General features: G+C 44.0%; 1 long non-coding RNA gene and 1 pseudogene across 1 annotated transcript in view; one reads left to right on the plus strand and one right to left on the minus strand.

Annotated features, from left to right (window-relative positions):
• Positions 1–17,727, plus strand: part of LOC138473610 (uncharacterized) — a 173,406-nt gene extending 155,679 nt beyond the window's left edge. The window contains exon 3 of the long non-coding RNA XR_011268810.1: positions 17,434–17,727. This is a non-coding gene — a long non-coding RNA (uncharacterized lncRNA). The remainder of the gene's footprint in view (positions 1–17,433) is intronic.
• LOC138473503 (glycine receptor subunit beta pseudogene) lies at positions 8,469–9,238 on the minus strand (annotated as a pseudogene).
• Positions 17,728–17,961: the final 234 nt, after the last annotated feature.

The raw sequence follows: 17,961 nt of genomic DNA on the forward strand, positions 1-17,961 counted from the left end.
ATTTACTTACCTTATAAATGTTCTGCCATTCTGGAAAGTAGATATAAGGTTATTTTACTCACCTGTGAATTGGTTGTGCCTCTTCTACACCCTTCCACACAAGTAATGCTGTTGGTTGCACTTTATTATTCCTGTTACGATAATTGTATAAGTGTCCCCCAACTGGGTTTTGCTTCCCCTGACTTGCTATTAGCCTGTCCAGAATAAGTCTGCCTTAGGTTTTACCTACCTAGAATAACTTTGGGTCATTCATAAAGTGTAACACTGGGTTTTGCTTTCCCTGGTCTGTTTTAGACAGACACAAACAGAGTCTTAGGTTACACCTGCCTTTAAGTTGCTTATAGCTCCTGTAAAACGTGTATAGGATTTGCTTACCTTGAGTGTAACTGTGTCATCCTAAAATAATTTAGAGTTATTGCTTCCCTTATTCTGTGAACTGAAAAGCAACTGTAATTGAATATTACACCCCAACGTCCAACACCCCTATAATAACTGTGTTATCCTAAATCAGAGCTATAAGTTTATACTGTGCCTAGTATCTGTTTTTCAATAGATCAAGAAAAGTATATGGTCCAGTTGAAATGACTATGTGATTTCTTGCTGAGTGTCACGGTACAACTGATAGGGTCTACTACCCTAGTTTTACTGAAAGTAATCTAAGAGTAACTATTGGTTTTGACTTCCCAAGAACTCCTGTTTGGTGTTTCAAATAAGGTTATATTCATTTGGTCTGTGTACCTTCAAGCATAGTGTTGTGCTTTTATAAATGTGGTCATATATAATGTGATAGTAGTTATTTCCCCCAAGATTTGTCCGGGCCTACTCGTATTTAAATAAACCAATTATTTTTTACAATACATAGGGCCTCATTACACGGATGGCGGTAAGGATTTACCGGTACCGGTAAAATACCGGTACCGGTAAATCCTTACCGCCTTACTACGAGGTCCCTTTGCGGGTTGGGGGATTTAACGCCTGCTTTTTGCAGGCGTTAAAAACCAACCCGCAAAGGGACCCAGGGAGCTAATCACGGTACCGCAATTTGCGGTACCGTAATTAGCGCCTTCCCCATTCCCATTGAGCCCTATGGGCCAAAAATGGGAATGGGGAAGGGCAATGGTGGAAGGGGGAATTACCGCCCCGCCAACCTTGGAATGGGGCGGTAATTCCCCTTTCCGCCAAGGTGGTGCCGGTATTTTACCGGCATGAACCATGGCGCCAATAGCGCCATGGTTCTCCGCCATCCGTGTAATGAGGCCCATAGTGTTTCAGTGTTTTTTGGACTGTTTGTATTGCAATTTCATTTGTATTGATTCTACAGCCCTCTCTCCCTCGTAAAATAAGCCTGGCTGCTCTATCTACGCTACCCTGAACTTAGGTGGTACAGCCTTATACTAAGAGTGGAGTCTTGGGCGGCCTCAGTTGATTGGTTTTACTAAGCCCTTAGTTGGACTTCAGAAAAACTGTCCTAACAGCCACCCCTTAGCAGATGCAATGAGTAGTTCCAATAAGGTAGATGTTTTTATATGGATGTAGTGGAGGTGCGTCCTGTCGACAATAAGTTTGATGAAGGGGCAATGGAAAGGGGTAAAAAGATGTCATTGCAGACATAAAATCTATCCCATGGCTCCAGTTGACTACATGGATCAAGCCCTTGCATCACTTGACGGTTTCCCAGCTGCACAACCGATACCTTTTACACACGAATATCCCATACAGGTATTCAATGAAGGCTGGGTTAGCCTGCGCTCCCCAGGTACTCTCACCTTTTGAAAACTGTTCTACCGCCAAGGGCACATCCTACTCGAATAGTAGGAACCAATTCTTCATTGCCTCAGGCCCCTTCCTGACTTTCTACAGCCTTCCCAAGAAGACTCGCTTTTTGCTTCACCAGCACGATTGTGCACTTTGATGCACTACAGCACTGTTGAGCCCAAGGCTACCAACTTCTTACACTGGACTAGAAAGTTAGGGAACGACTCCTAAAAAGTGTCTAAAGCTCCTAGTGTGTTAATCAACCCTTCTCTTTACAGGTTGTGGCTGTGTATTCCTCATTTGTCGCATTAGGAAATGTATTGTATACATGCTGTATAGTAGAGTATTGTTAATTTTCATCATAACTAAAGTTTACTTGTATCTTTTCGCATAACTAAAGTTTACTTGTATCTATTGGTCCTGTCGACAAGAAATGTATAGATATCTTTCATATACACTTGTCTAAGAGTAATTTGTGGTTTGTTGCTGTGTGTGCCCATTGTGGGCTTCCGATCACTATCACTTCCTGAGACTTAGGGGGTCATTCCGAGTATGGTGATAGGGGGTTAATGGCACAGGTAAGGATGCTGGTGCCATTAACCCCCTACCGCCGCATTCCGAGGTCCCTTAGCGGGTCCCACTAGGGCCGGCTGGTTTTACCAGCCGCCCTTAGCAGAACCCGTTAAGGGACCATGGAGCTAATAATGGGCCCGCTATGTGCGGGCCCGTTATTAGCTTCTTCCCCATTCCCACTGAGCCCTATGGGGGCTCAAATGGGAATGGGGAATGGTTTTCGAAATGGGGATTTACCGGGTCCGCATAGGTCAGAATGTCCCGGTAAGTCCCCATTCCAATACCACAGACCCGGACACGGGTTTGGAGGCAGCCATGGTGCTATTTGCACCATGGCTACCTCCAAACTCGTAATGACCCCCTTAGTCTTGACCACCTGCCAAGCTACCTACATTGGTCTGGCTTGTCCAGAAAGTTCCCCTGTTTCACTAAACCGAGGGTGGCCTCCTAAACTGCGGGCCATTAGGTAAGAGTTTAGAAAGCCATCTGAACACCCTCCTCCAGCACTTGTACATCCACAGGCTCCTCCTTCCATATTCTATGCACTAGTACGGCCGATTGGCACGAGGCCTAGTCAGGGAATGAATGTAACTTATTTAGTCACAATGTCACCTGTCTTGCATGATGGTAGAGAGGGCTGCCTCAGGTGCGCAAGGGAGTATGAACGGACATGCATGAATTATAGTAAGCGCTGTGCAATTGAAGGCAGTCCCCTGTTACGCTCACTCCAGAATGAATACAACCCACTAGTCAAAGAAGCCAAGAGATAGCTTGCAAGGATAACAAGGTTTAATTTTACAGAATGCAAAAAATATCAGCAAAGGACTCTGCTGCTTGAGAATGTAAAGACTCCAGAATGAATGTTGTTGCCTTTTGAGAGGCCACAGGGTCAGTAATGACATCACATGAAGGGTGGGTTCTGAACCCGCACAGTTGATTGGTAAAACAGTATAAATGATCCTGCTCCATAGGCGATGCCAGGCTACAATTGGTTTGTTTCTCAGCCATCTGTCGATAGCCCACGTGGTTCAGCTGCGCTCATCTCTCCATGGAGTGAAGGTCAGGTCTCTCATAAGTTACATTGTGAAAACTACAATAATATGCTAAGCCTACTACTACATCACTATGGCATGCACCTGGGAGGCCCGGGGGCTGGTGCAGGGAGAAGGGAGGAAGAAATACAGCCACAGTGACCCACACATTCTGCTCTTTGTGCCATGAAACAGTGCTGGACGAGGGAGAGGTGGGGTTTTGATTGAATTTTCTTACAGATACGATATATCCCCAGAGGTAGCAGCAACACATAACTTTCTGAATTGTTCTTACGTTCCTGTGGCGAGACATATTTTACATATCTGTTTGTAACTGCCCTTGGTTTTTTTAACCACTTGCCCAAAGCAGCATCTTTTCGATTTTTTTGTTTTGTTTTTTTGTGGCATTCTTTCACAAAATCGAAACCTACCCGTCTCTGGCTGCAGTCACTGAAAACAGGATGCTATTGTTATTTGGCCTTGAGCGAAAGTCAGCAACTGTTTCAAAGACACAATGTGTTGATTACCCACAAAAAATGATAGCATTTACTATATTGAAAGTGGACATACGAAAATGTTGTTTTCATTTCTGCGATAAGTTGTTCAGAGCGGTTAGTCAACGTGACATTGAGAGAATGGAACTTCCTGAAATAATGTAAGCTCAACTATACATAATATTTGTGCGATTAAAAATGGCATGTGTGCTGTATGCATAATGACTAATTCAGCAACGTGCAAAAGTGAGATTTGCCAAAAAGAATTGACACAGTACGTTATGTTATGTTGAATGATATTTATACCGTGCACTATAAAAAAACAGTGCGTAACTCGCGGTTTGATTATCTGTCTATTAATGATTGTTATTTGTGTATAGTTTAAAGAGGACTGAATGGAGGTATGATTTTTTGGGACGTATTGCTTACTGGCCTTGTGCACCAATATATTCTGTGCAGAGTTATGGGTTGTTAGATGGACCATATTGTGATGATTATTCCTCGAAGACCCGCAACCACAACCTGTATGCATGCTAATGATATCTAAACCGCTTTGTCCCGTGGAATATCTGGGTGTGATGTCAGTGGTGCATCCTTGTGCACCATAAAGCAGGGGTTAAGGGGAGCGATGGGGGCTGAACCTTTTCCCTGGGCAGTTGGATCTCTTTTCGATCACTAATCTTACCAGTTCCATTACAATGCCATCTGTCTCTGGTTCAACATAAAACGTTACTATCTCTGTCCTTATTTTCTGGGAGGGCCCGCAATGTGAAGCGGGTGCATCTGGTTCTCCTTCCCATTGGGAGCTATACCTAGTTCACAGCGCTAAACTTTTATGCATGTCGTGGTCTCAAATACTCCCCCATGTTGTCAGGTGTGTGTTCATTCTGTGTGGTTTGTGTTTATGATTAGGTTTCATCCGGTTCTGAATTATACAGTAACTTGTTATATTCAATTACAGAATGGCTACTAAAATATATTATTTTATTCTGTTTTCTACACAGCTATATTGTACCGTTCTGCGTATGCAATAGTTTTCAGCTACCATCGGATGGATTCTTCAACCAACATTGGCATCCATGGTGCTCATTTGATCACCGTTATGTGAGACGACCGACAGGGACCAATCTGCCCTTTGGCGGTACCAGCAATAAGGAGCAACCTGTCATTGTTTCTGTTGTGAAAATGTCCTGATGCGAAAGCGTTGTGCTTGAAAGTGCAACCAACCCATAATGTCTCACGAATGGAACACCATGTGCGTCATTAGAAGGTTTTGCGGGGGTAACATAAGGACACACAAGAATTGGAGTACAGGGATTGATCGATCGCTAATTGCAATCGACATATCATGAGGATGTTATAAACAACATTTGAAGCATGCGACGCTCGCTAGCTATAACTTGCATAGCAAAAACATATCTTTCATTTTGTGGACTTAATATTCTCTTGTGAGCGTTCTTTGAAAAATAAAAGCACTTGTTACATTGCAGACTATTGATGTTTTCTTTAAAAATTATGTCTTGCTCTCCTATTTGGGACGAGAAAGAAAAGTTACGCCTGTGTGAGGACCTGTATGTTTATCTTCCTGGTTCTGTGTTAAGTAATGTTATGGTGTGGGTGATGACGTGGGGCAAAAACATCATGAAAATAGGTGGAGCATATCATTTAGACTAGTGATGTCAGTTTGAGGGGCGGGGGACCTGTATTCTTGCCACAAGGGCACTTGAATTTAGGGCGATGCATCAACGGATAAGATTAGCACAAGATGGCTGCGCCCAACTCATTGTTTTCACATGTGTAAAAGTGAAGAAAACTAAGGTAAGATGCATAGGAAAACATTTTAAGATTGATTACAGTATGCACATTTTTGAGCGAACTATTCTTTTAATACCAGCAGTTTTACATAGTGGGGTGCCGGAATTACTTCCAGCTATAAGCTGGAGGTAATTCCCGTCACCCTGCCATCAAACTCAGAGTTGGCCGGTGCGGTAACGTGCTGGTAAACGGAATTACAGGCACGTTAACACAGCACTGGCCAACTCCTAATGAGGCACAATATCTGGTCCAAACAAAGAATCTGAGGTGATGCAACCAAGTTAGAAATCCAATGAGGTCTTCAGGGTTCCCGACCACCAATAGTGTGGGAGGCACTCATGTGTTCATGCAAGAACATGCACATGCAGCCAGGGGATTTTTATTTATTTGTAAAGCTGGGATGAAGCCCGTAAGCATCTAAGCGCGAAGACATGGACAGATAACACAAAAAAGGTCAGGCAGCAGAGACAGCTCAACAAAGTCCATGGGGAGGGGGGCAGTTCATCAAAGAGGATAGTCTTGAGCCTATGCTTAAAAGCTGATAGGGAGTAGCAGGATCTAGGTCCGGTGGTAGGGCGTTCCACAAACATGGGGCTGCTATAACAAAACACCTGTTTGAGACAGGTAAATTTTGCTTTGGGAATCTGCAGTAGGCATGAGTTATTAGACCTCAAAGTATGCCTAATGGGGAGCCAGGAAAGCCGATTGGAGAGATAAACTGCGCCTTTCCTGTAGAGGTAGGCATGTGCGATGTATATAGTCCTGATGGTGATCTCCTTACAAATAGCCAAAGTAGGGATCCCCACGCCTCTGTAACGTGGTCACTTTTTCAGAGCCCCTTAGCCACTCAAACTGCATTGTTTTGTACTACTTGCAGACTTGTTTTGTACTACTTGCAGACGATTTATTTTGCCTTTCCCTATGCCCTGGTGCATGCTGGAGCAGTAATCAATGCAAGTTCCTATGATGGGGCGGGCTAAAGTAGTACAATTAGGCGGTTCTGTGTGAAATTACCTTTTTTTAAAGGTCTCAAGAAAAAAAGACCGGTTTACTTTGACCGATTTTCTCTTGATCGGAAAGCCGTCATTGTAAAGGTCTTTTTCTCTTGAGAGCTTTAAAAAGCAGTTTTCCCTTTTTTAAAAAAATATAATATTCAGGGGTTTCACCCCGTGAGCCTCTCATTGTTCTTCCCACTACCGACCCCCACCGTCTCCCGTGGGATTTCAGCCCCAGCACCCTCCCCCATGGGATTTCTATCCTAGTCCCCCCGCCTCGCCTAAACCAAAACACGTACATACCACACACGCACACCAACACACACGCGCGCGCGCGCACACACACAATAACCCGTTCTCTTCCCTCTCTGCTTCCTGGTCCCGCAGAGCCTGTCAGCCCCTGCGCGTTCTCGTGTGCAGCAGGGCCGTGACTGTTCGCTTTAGAAAGACTGCTCCGTGCGGTCACGAAGCAGTCTTTCTAAAGCAACTTTTTAGTGAAAAGATCTTTACAAAAAGATCTTTTCACAGTGAATGCAATTAGACATGTCAAAGAAAGGTCTAATAAGAACTAGACGCCTGATGTAGTAGGATGGCCTTGACACCAGGCTATTGATATGATCTTTCATGGTAAGCTCTTGGTCAAGGACCACTCCAAGAGTCTTGACCTTGCCAGGAGTTGCCAAAGTACATTCTCCAATTGGGAAAAGTGATAGGCAGCATCCAGTTTTCGCAGTTTGGTTGTAGTGCTGGCAACCATAATCTCAGTCTTGGCATTATTAAGTGCCAACCCATTACACTTCATCCATGAATGTATGTGATTGTAGATGGTCTTGATAGTCATGGTGTCTTGAGTATGGTTGCCTGTAAGTGGTATAAGGCACTGTGTATCATCTGCGTAGTTGGCATATGTTATGCCTTCAGAGTACAACAGCTCAAAGAGAGGAAAGATGAAGAGACTGAACAAAGTTTGTGACACGCAGGACCCCTGCGGCACCCCACGTGAAAGTACATGATCCTCTGCCATAGCATCTTCATGATAGATTCTGGCCGTCCTATTAGTCTGAAAGAAATGAACCCAGAAGAATGATTCACAGGAAAACGAGGCAAAGTCCTGCAATCTTGTTACCAAAGTGGCATGATCTACCAGTTTAAACACTGCATTAAGACCCAAAAGCGTCAAAAGTGAGACGTCCCCCTTATCAGAGCACTGCAGGATGTTGGTTTTCAAGTCCAGAAGAGTGGACTCAGTACTGTGAGTGCTTCTAAAGCCCAATTGTTTTGGGCCTAAGATGTTATGTAGGACTAGAAACTCTTGGATTTGCCAGTGGGTGGTTTTGTTGAGTATCTTCAGGAGAAATGGTGAGTTTTTAATGGGGCAGTAAATGGCCGGCAAGTTAGGATCCAGCAAAGATTTTTTCAAGAGTGTAGAGACCCATCCCTGTTTTATCTCAGGGGGCACATAGCTCTCTTGAAACAAGGCATTTACAAATTTAGTGATAAGAGGAGTAAGAGACGTGGCATAAGACTTAACAATGGTGGTCGGGCAGACATTGCCTCTACAGTTAGTGGGTTTTATTTTTGCAAGAATACCCAACATCTTTGCTTCCCCTACCTCCCTGAAGGTGATTATTCTACTGCACTTTCCTGCAGGAAATAAACTATGTGAAACCCCTAGCTTGGCCATGATTTCACCATTGATTTTTCCAACTTTTTGTACCATCGCATTCTGAATGGAGGTACACCAATTCACATCTTTGACAATTGTGGGAACAACGGGGTGAGAGTCTTCCAGTTCTCTCAGGATTTTAAATATTCTTTTGTCGTATAATGATTGTTTGCTGTGCAGATAGCAATTTTATAATCCTTGGAATTTCCCGTAATTTGTTTTTGGAAGACTTCATGAAATGCTTTGGAAAATGTTTTAAAAGTCTGAAATTCAAGTTAATGGTTCGTCCACTGTGTGTAGCCTGCAACTGTGAGCTATTTTCCAGCAGATTGCCACTCCAGGCAATGCATGCCACATGACATCCCGGAAACCAGCAGCTAACCAACCAACAGCTCTCTTGTATCTTGCGATGCAAAGTATCCATATGAAACCCCATCAAATCCAGTGAGCAGTACACAGCGATGTATAACCTCATGCTAACCAGCACATCACCATCAAGGAAAATGAACAACAGGATATTTTCTTGGGTGACATCATGGAAGTTGTCACTCTTTCCATTTGCAAAAAACAAGTCAGGTTTCCATAAGCGTTCGAACATTGATCAGTGACAATGAGCATTGCAAATTATTGGAAAATGTAAGTCTTGGATATTGTTCTACTTTGGTCTCAGAATTATGTCAACTTTATAATCTATAGTTAGGTCTTGGATTCAGCCAAAGAGGTTAATGAAAATTATGATGATTACATCTGGAACAGTAATATGTTTGAAATTAGTTCTTATCCTTGGGTCATAAGTGAGCAAACATTGTTTAAGGATGTTGCTTGTAGAATGAAATGAAACTCCTGCAAATACTGCTTCTAACGTCCACCTTTCTTTGAAGTTTTCTTTTTGGAACAGGAATCATCGACCCATTAAAATTAAAATAAAAGATTTCCCAGTAGGAGCTTCATTTTTGATGCTTCACCACTTCAAAAATAGTTGCTCTCCTTCCTCCTTGCTATTCAACGGTATTGCTACACCTGCCTTTTGGTCATTATAGCAGATCCCCTTTTACTGTAAGTAGTGATGATCTCTCATCTTTTGATCAATACTGCAAATTCTCCACTGTGGCAGACACAATCTGATGGTCATTCTTGCTAACTCTGTCTGACATCATTATTGATCTCTGAAGGGCAGTGATGCCGGTCTCATTGAGCAATGCAATAATATGCTTACGATGAGGCGTTTGAGCCATATTTTAAACAAGAAAAACATCCTATGAAGAAACCACCTTCCTTAACAACTGTTATACTGACTTGCTCAGTGACCCAGGTGAAGGCATCACGAAGTAGGCACAGACAAATGAATTAAAGTTTTGGGCTATAGACCTTCATTCAACAAAAAGCAGGTTGGAAAAATGTCTAACTTGCCCAATGCTAAGTTGAGATTTCCCTACCTAAATAAACTAAGGATAGTCTGCGTCAGGAAGTCCAAAGTAAAAATGTGTCTGTATCCAAAACCTAAGCTTGCCCTAACAGGTATTTGTACACAATGTGCAGGGATGTCGGCCCCAAAACAGGAAGTGTTCAGATAAAGGTTTGAAGGTTCTTCCAGCTCGTAGTTTTTGGAAAGGGCTTTCCCTTCCCCAAGGTTAAAGATAGTTCACAATGCAAAGGGGTTCCCTTCCCAACTCTTTCAAGTCTTTCAGGTTTTGCCAAACACAGTTCTTTGTGATACTTTCCAGCTCTTCTGGGTTGGTTACGTTTCACCAATTTCCCTTAACTTACCTGGGTACAGTTCCTTGACTTCAGTTCACCAAATTCCCTTTTTATTCAAGTACAAGCTTCTTGGCAGGTATTTTGAGGGGCTTTCACATAACTAGGTGTCCTCGGGCTAGGCGCACATGTTGGACAGCACCGTCCACCCATTACAGGTCACGCAACTGAGACACCTGTCTTGCTTCTTCTTCCTTGTATACCTGTTGTCACTGTTTCAGCTCTATAGTGGTACTTGGGTTCTTTTCATTTCACATTTTCATAATGCTTTAACATTTGCTTGTTTTGCCACTATTCAGTTGTTGCACTTTCATATCTTGCTATGGCTCTTGCCAATGCTTGTTCTCTCAATTCACACAATTCCTTTGTAACGCGGGAATTCACAAAACTGCTTTAATTCAGATCAGTTTTCAACAGTATTTGTTTTCACTTAAATCACTATTTTAAAACAATGCGTATTTTCTTGCTTTCATTCTGTTACTCTCGGCAAGGGTTACAACCTCCTCTTGGCACTTTCATAAAGCTTGCTTAAACTCACATTTTCATGTAATTCACCCTGGGGTTTAGCTCAGCTCCTGTTTAGCATTTCGTACATTCACTGTTGCAGTTCGATATTCACAAAACATTGCACTCGGTTTTCAGCAGTTTTATGTCATCATTATTATCAAATGTGTTCAGCAATTTGTCTGACCAGCATTCATATTGCCACAGCGGTCTCTCGCTCACTCGTGAGTGATCAGACCTGCAGCAACCACACGGTCTACACCTCAGCCTCTTGGAATCACTCACGCTTCTCTGACTCACCGGTTATGCTGTCTCCAGGTGCACTTTTCTGCGTCGGCAGGCTAGTTTTATGTCATCATTATTATCAAATGTATTCAGCAATTTGTCTGACCAGCATTCATATTGCCACAGCGGTCTCTCGCTCACTCATGAGTGATCAGACCTGCAGCAACCACACGGTCTACACCTCAGCCTCTTGGAATCACTCACGCTTCTCTGACTCACTGGGTATGCTGTCTCCAGGTGCACATTTCCGCGTCGGCAGGATTGCTGTAGCTGTCGCTTCTTCCGACTCAGCGAGCATCTCCTCCAGGGTCTACGCTGCCTCTGCTGCATGGAGAGTTAGTCTCTCTGACTCCAGGAGGCATGCAGACCAGTGACCTCTGGAATGCTCCCGCCATGATGAGCTGCCCCTGCAACGACTCTGCAGCTCGTAGGACCTTCGGACACACCTCTCTCTGGCTTCACCTCCAGATTCTCCTGCAAGCGTTCCACAAGGGATCCCCTTAGCCTTACCTGAGCTGGCCATTTATACCACCCCCTTGGCTTCAGGTTTAGGCTATGTTCATTCATCACATAACAATCTTGGTACTCGGCATCCCTCTTCCTCATCCCAGTATCAGAGTGGTGTTTATTAGGGAAAGGTTTTCAGGAAAACCATGGAAGGGATTGACAACAGCCTATAAAGGCCTGGGAAATGGTGGACTCCGTGTGAAAGGGAAATGGGGGAGACCGTGTCTCACCCAAGGGTGCTTCCTACCCACGCCCCAAGTCTCCTCCACCCAGGTGATCCTCCCTTGCGTATCTGTTCCCAGGGTCAAGATCCGAAAGTGACAGCCTTTCTCTAGCCACCTGGGGGGGGATATATTGGGGAAAGAAGTGAGGACGCCCTCAAATCCCTCACGCCCCATACTTTGTCGCACAGTGAGAAATATTTCACAGTGAATCATGGATTGTGGCAAATATTTTGTTTGATGTAAGTCTTTGCAGCATTGCAAAACTGTACAAATTGTATAACGTGAAATGCCTATGTGTACGTTTTATACGAAAGGAAGTTCATAGATGAATAAGGCCCGTGCAGATTGTTACAAGAAACGTTGCAGGGCTAGTCCAATTAAGTGGGAGAAAAATACCTGCTTCCATTGAGTCCTGTGTTCGTTGATTAATGGAGAAGTCAAAGAAGTTTGTGGTAGAGAGAACCAATGCATTTTTGCAATTCGAGTGCGACCAAGTCTGCCTTGCTGCATCCGCCCTTTTTGACCAGAGAGGTTTCTCTCAATTAAATAAGGTTGGCCTACTTTACAAACTCGAAGAAAAGGGATGGCCTGACTTCATGAGCACCTTTCTCACAAGGATGGCACGCCGGCACAAATGGGCCACTGCTAACATAAATGAGTTGAGAGCCGGCTGTGTTTAAATCTCTGGCTGGTTGTGTCCTTTCAGAACAGATCTGTGTACACAGTTGACCATTCACTAATTCACTAACAGCAAATCAATACTTGACCAGGAAGTCATGACTATTCGACTATTCGCTAGAAAACAGCTCTTATCGAAACCCTATTGAAACATTCTCCTACCAATGACCAAACCTTTCCTCTTGCCATGGCCCAATTTTCCAAGACTGTTATGAGATCCATGCCTCCCCATCAAACTGCATGTTAATTGGTCCTTGAAGGGAAGACCGGAGCAAAATGAGGCCTAAATGATTTATTTGTTATGACCTGTGATTGTTTTATTGTTATTGAGGACTAGGGACTGAGCCCACAAGTTGCAAAACATATGCCCAGCTACCTGCTTCTCGCCCCTTTGTTCGCCATTGCAAATGATCAAAAAAACAACACTAACCTGAAGTTGAGAGATACACAAGCAAAGCAAACATGCATTGACAAAGGCACCAGTTTTGCTGTTTGTGTAGACATGAGATTACATTTTCCAGGCACTTCAATAATGGTATTACCTAGCCGTAAAATAGCAACACATAACTCTCAACCTTTTAATTCCCCACTGTGGGTGAAAAGGGAGAATTGTTTTTTGGACGGACGGATGAGAGCCAATTGAAATGTAGGAAGCTTTGCTGGTGAATGAATTCTATGTCAACACCGGAGGCTCAGATTATGATTCTCTTTCAATTTACTACTCAAGCAGAAATAACAAAAACCAATAATATCAATGGTAACAAAGATCAAAAACTACAATATCCAGTCTTTGGTAGTCCTGATATTATTGGTCTCTTAACTTACCATGTGACAAAAATAACCAATCAGTCCAGTCCTTAACCATGACCACACTGAACATCCTCTTCCACTTCCTCTTTCTTTGCTGCTCGGCAGCGAGTTAAGTACAATTTTCATTACTCTTTATTATATCTGTACACTTTAAATGGTATGGTATTATATTATAAGGACAGACATGCGCGTGCGCGCCGCGTAGAGGTTTGGCGGAGCATATTCGCATTTAGTGGGGACAGGAGAGTTGCGGTCGCAACGGGGAAGGTGCTCCGGCGGCCGCAACCATACGGTGAGCCCCACAGAGGGCAGCACGCTCATAGAAGAAGGAGGAAGTGTTCTCGATATCATCCTCAGAGGAAGAAGGCCGTAAAGCACTGAAGAAAAGAAAGCAGAGCAGAGACTGAGGTGGACGGGGCAGATGATAAGTTTGATCCAGAAGCATTGATTCACCCCCGATCTTCCGAATGGGAACAGCTGACAAAGATAGCAGCCTATCTAAAAAAACGTCTGAGGGCACCACTAGCAAAAGAAGCTAGAAGTAAAATGAGCGCAGAATGCCCAAGACCACACTTCCCTGAAGGTGCCGCTGAGATGCCCGAGATGAAAGAATTGTCACATTTATGAGTAAATACATAAAAGACGTAAGGTAAGGAAAGGTCTGGATAGGTCCTGGCAATCATGCCAGGACAAGATGTTAGACATGGTGGGACCTCTCCCAAAGATTTTACAGATGGGCGAGGAGGCCAGAGAGAAGGGCGAAGTGGTGGACCCGATAATTCTAATACGGTGGGCCCAGAGAGCCATCTGTATGCTGGTTGGGAAATTACACTATTACCACAGAGAGGAGGAGATCACTTCTAGTGAAAATAGACCCAAAACGGAGTGAGTTAGCATCCTCAGAAACAGCGACTGCAGCAAAGGGGAAACTCTTCAGAGATTTATTCATCAAAGAGCTAATGAAGTTGGCAAACTCTTACACAGCGCTAGATAAGACACACATGTCTCTGAAGAGAGTGTTCGCAAGACACATTTTCTGGAGGGCCAGCAGAGGAAGGGGTCACTCTGCCGACTGTTTCCCATTCAACAGATCCTACAACGATAGGACACAGTGGAGAAACGAAGAAGATCGGAGGCAGATCCCTTTCTTCCCATCAAGGGGCAGAGGAAGAGGCTGATGTTGGCGATATGACGATCGTCAACAGAATTTGATAGGTGAGAGCGAACGACCTGCGCTTAACTACACCAGCAGTAGGGGGGAGGCTAGCAGAGCATATAAAAACTGGCAGGCTATATCCGGGGAAACCTGGGTACCTATGTCCGGGGATACCTGGGTACTAGAGACTGTACAGGGTGTCCACATAAATTTTCACATGATACCGCAACAGCGGAACACCCCTCGGAGGTTATGTCTAAACAAAAAAGACATACAGTTATTAGAGGGAGAACTGACAAGTCTGGTAAACAAAAACACCATAAGACAGGTAACAGACTCCTCAGTAGGTTCCATGAGCAATATATTCCTAGTGAGGGGAAAACACAAGGTGAGACCGATCATAAATCTGAAGGGTTTGAACGATTTTGTTGTATACAGACATTTCAAAATGGAAAGGAAACACCTTCTATGGGACACTCTAATTCAGGGTGACTATCTCGCCAGGATAGACCTGAAAGATGCATATCTGACAGTACCCATAGCGTCAGAACACCGCAGATTCCTAAGGTTTGTTTGGGGGAGTCAACATGGGAATTTCGATGCCTGCCCTTCGGCCTGACATCAGCACCATGGTGTTTCACCAAGATGATGAAACCAGTAGTGACACACCTCAGAAGTCAAGGGATAAGACTTATAATCTATCTAGACGACATTTGTCTGATGTCCCAAGAGAAAGAAACACTATTAGATCAAGTACAGACGACAATAAAATTGTCAGAGAATCTGGGGTTTTTAATAAATTGGGAAAAATACAGTATAGTACCAGAGCAATCAATGGAATTTCTGGGGTTCATAGTGGACTCTACTCAGGGAACTCGTAGTCTACCCATTCCCAAGCTGAACGATATCAAAAAAACAGCTAATACACACAATAGCGAAAGGAGAACTGTCGCTGAGCGACATTGCAAGATTATTGGGTCGCCTAGCGGCATCAATCCAAACAATATTCCCAGGACCGCTACATTACAGAGCACTCCAGAGGTTGAAGATCAATCACCTCAGGAGGGGCGCTTCCTACAAATCAAAGATTGCCATCTCCCAGGAAGGGAGAGAAGAACTGGAATGGTGGCTACTCCACATGGATGCATGGAACGGGAGAGCGATATTTGGTTCATCCCCGGACCTAGTCATCGGATCCGACGCCAGCAGATAGTGCTGGGGAGCCGGATGCGGGAACCTGTCGACAGGGGGCAGGTGGTCGGATTAAGAGACGGCTTTCCATATGAACTGCCTGGAGTTGCTAGCAGGGTCCTTTGCAGTGAAATGCTGGACTCAAGAGAGAGCACAATGTTGTGTACTGCTAAAAATGGACAATGTCTCGGCGGTCAGGTACATAAACAGACTGGGCGGGACAAGGTCCAAACTACTGGCAGAACTGGCAAAAGACATCTGGGAACTCTGTCTTCAGAGGAGAGTCTCAGTGATGGCGGAATATCTGCCAGGCCATCAGAACGAGGTGGCCGATTGGAACTCCAGATACCTCAGGGATGCCAGCGATTGGAAGCTGGACGAGGTAGTGTTTAAAGAATTGATGATTCGCTGGGGACCATGCTAGATCGATTTATTTGCATCGAGACTAAACAAACAATTACCCCGGTTCTTCAGCTGGAGACCGGACCCAGAGGCAGAGGCAACAGATGCCTTTCTACAGTCATGGGGCCACCAGACGAACTACGCGTTCCCTCCTTTCTCCATGATCGCGAGGACGCTAGCCCAGGTGAGACGCCAGAGAGCATCCCTAGTACTAGTTACGCTGGACTGGAGGGGGCAGGTGTGGTTTCCCAGCCTACTGGAATTATCACACCACAACCCAGTGGCATTACCCAACGACAATTTCATTATTCGAGATCCCAGAGATCTCAGCCATCCACTAGTGAGGGCAGGAAGACTCAACCTGATAGCATGGGCGATTTCAGGAGATATTGGGTTAGGCCAGGACTATCGAATGAAGCTGAAAACATCTTTAGCGAATCCTGGGTTCCAGGGACACACATGGCATATAAATCAGCATGGGCTAGATGGAGTAGCTGTTCTATGGAGAGGAATATTCATCCCGATGGAACGGATGTAGGACACGTAATTTCTTAGCACAGCTAGCAGGTCAAGGAAAGGCATACAGGAATATAAACACGGCCAGGTCCGCGATATCGGCAGGACACCCTAGAGTAGAAGTATTAGCGATAGGGGAACACCCATTAATCTTTAAGGGGAGTAAAAATGACCACACCCCCTAGTGAAAAGTATAATCAGTTAAGGGACGTAGACAGAGTCTTGAGATTATTTCTAGCATGGCCAGATAATCAAGATCTATCCAGGAAAGCTATTTCAGGCAAGCTAGCCATGCTCTTATGTCTTTTAGCTTGTAAGAGATCCTCAGACGTTAGAGCACTAGAAATCAACAGGAAAAGTATATCTCCGAACGGAGTGACCTTTCTCATAACGAGAAGGACCAAGACAGGTTTGAGATCCATTTCTTATGAAGCTTTCCCGGGACAACCAAAATGATGTCCGGTCAGATGCTTAGCAGCATATGAGGATATGACAAGAGAAGACCTCCAGGAGTATTCCAATTATTGATAGCAATTTGCAAACCATTTAAAGCCATTACTCCGGCTACCATAGCTAGATGGCTGAGATGGGTGATGGTACAGGCGGGCATTGATATAGTGAAATATGGCGCCCATTCAACTAGAGGAACGATGGCTACCAAGGCTTTCAACATAGGAGCCAGAGTAGAGGACATTATGAGGTCGGCAGATTGGTCGACTGAATCGACTTTTAAAACTTTTTGTTTCAAACCCATGGAAAGTGCAACATCGTTAGTGGTGAGTAAGCTTTGAATAAGGATAATCCGAGCTTCTGGTCTTGACATAGAATTCAGATTTTCAACACATTTGTTCCAGAAAGTCATAATTCTATTAAAGACACAGAGGCGAAAGATTATCCCACCCTGTCAATCGTAAGAATGTAATGTATTATAAAATACTGAAGTGCTTACAAGTTTTTCTATAATGGTAAAGTTGTGAAATGCACAGGAAGAGAATGTTCATAAGTTGTGGTTGAATTTACGATTGTCCCACCCTTGTTTCAGTTTATAGTTACCTTTTTAATTTATATTTCTATAGGGATGGTGGCAGACAACAAGCAATCCGGGAATTTAACTAGGATTGGCATGGAACGGACGGAATTACACAAATGCACTGGACACAACCTCGACTGGACAAAGAAAGAGGAGGAATAGAAGGATAGGAGGTTATAAGGAATAAGGACATGTTGATTGGCTGGAAATATCACATGGTCAGATTAAGGACCAATAAGAAATGAACTACAAAGACTCAAAAAACGTGGTTATGGTAGTTTTATTGGTTGTGTGTTACATGTTTATTGGTTTGTTCTTTGCTGCTGATCAGTAAAGTTGAGAGAAGAGCATAATCCTTCGCCTCCACATCTTTAATAGAATTATGACTTTCTGGAACGAATGTGTTGAAAATCTGAATTGCATGGGGGGCTGCTAAGTTGCCAGTGTTAGGGAGAACAGTCCTCTCTTGCAATAAGCAGAGGAAAGAAAATTACCGCTTCTAACCAAGGAGCAGGTGTGGTATGGTGCCCTTATTAAAATCTGTAGATCTACTTTTGGATGATCAGGTTTGAAA

This window comes from Ambystoma mexicanum, chromosome 8 (assembly GCF_040938575.1).
Source record: "Ambystoma mexicanum isolate Mex_15411 chromosome 8, UKY_AmexF1_1, whole genome shotgun sequence".
In the NCBI taxonomy this organism is placed as follows: domain Eukaryota; kingdom Metazoa; phylum Chordata; class Amphibia; order Caudata; family Ambystomatidae; genus Ambystoma; species Ambystoma mexicanum.